Here is a 935-nt window from a genome sequence, read left to right as displayed (position 1 = left end):
AAGCATGTCAGAAGGACACTTTTTGGTCAGTTCCTTGTATCTCTCCCAAGATTCATAGAGGGATTCACCTTCCTTCTGTTTGAAGGTCTGAACATCCACTCTAAGCTTACTAAGCTTTTGAGGAGGAAAGAACTTCGCTAAGAAAGCCGTGACCAGCTTATCCCAAGAGTTCAAGCTATCCTTAGGTTGAGAGTCCAACCATATTCTAACTCTGTCTCTTACAGCAAATGGAAAAAGCATAAGCCTGTAGACCTCGGGATCAACCCCATTGGTCTTAACAGTATCATAGATCTGCAAGAATTAAGTTAAGAATTGAAAAGAATCTTCAGATGGAAGTCCATGAAACTTGCAGTTCTGTTGCATCAGAGAAACTAATTGAGGTTTAAGCTCAAAGTTGTTTGCTCCAATGGCAGGAATTGAGATGCTTCTTCCATGTAAATTGGAATTTGGTGTAGTAAAGTCACCAAGCATCTTCCTTGCATTGTTATTATTTTCGGCCATATCTCCTTCTTTTTCGAAATTTTCTGTCAGATTTTCTCCAGAGAGTTGTGCTTTAGCTTCCCTTAGCTTCCTCTTCAGAGTCTTTTCAGGTTCAGGATCAGCCTCAACAAGAATGTTCTTATCCTTGTTCCTGCTCATATGAAAAAGAAGAAAACAAAAAAGAAAATATGGAATCTTCTATGTCACAGTATAGAGATTCCTTATGCAAGTATAAGAAGAGAAGAATGTAAGAAGGAGAAGAGGTAAAGTTCGAACACAAAGAGGGGGATGGGGTTCGAATTTTTGGGTGGAGGAGAAGTGTTAGTAGATGAATAAATAAATAGAAAGAGGTGAGGAAGAGAAGAATTCAAAAATTTAAATAAAATAAAATAAAAATATTTTAAAATTAAAGTTAAAATTCGAAAATTAAAATTGAAATCAAATTAAATTGAAAT

General features: G+C 35.9%; 1 non-coding gene across 1 annotated transcript; it reads left to right on the top strand.

Moving 5' to 3' along the window:
* On the top strand, positions 1-108 carry LOC112760497 (small nucleolar RNA R71). The gene has a single exon (XR_003180934.1). It is a non-coding gene; the product is annotated as a small nucleolar RNA R71 (small nucleolar RNA).
* Positions 109-935: the final 827 nt, after the last annotated feature.

This window comes from Arachis hypogaea, chromosome 16 (genome assembly GCF_003086295.3).
Source record: "Arachis hypogaea cultivar Tifrunner chromosome 16, arahy.Tifrunner.gnm2.J5K5, whole genome shotgun sequence".
NCBI lineage: Eukaryota > Viridiplantae > Streptophyta > Magnoliopsida > Fabales > Fabaceae > Arachis > Arachis hypogaea.
The sequence above is the reverse complement of the archived record's forward strand: the minus strand, read 5'-3'. Positions and strand labels throughout refer to the sequence as shown.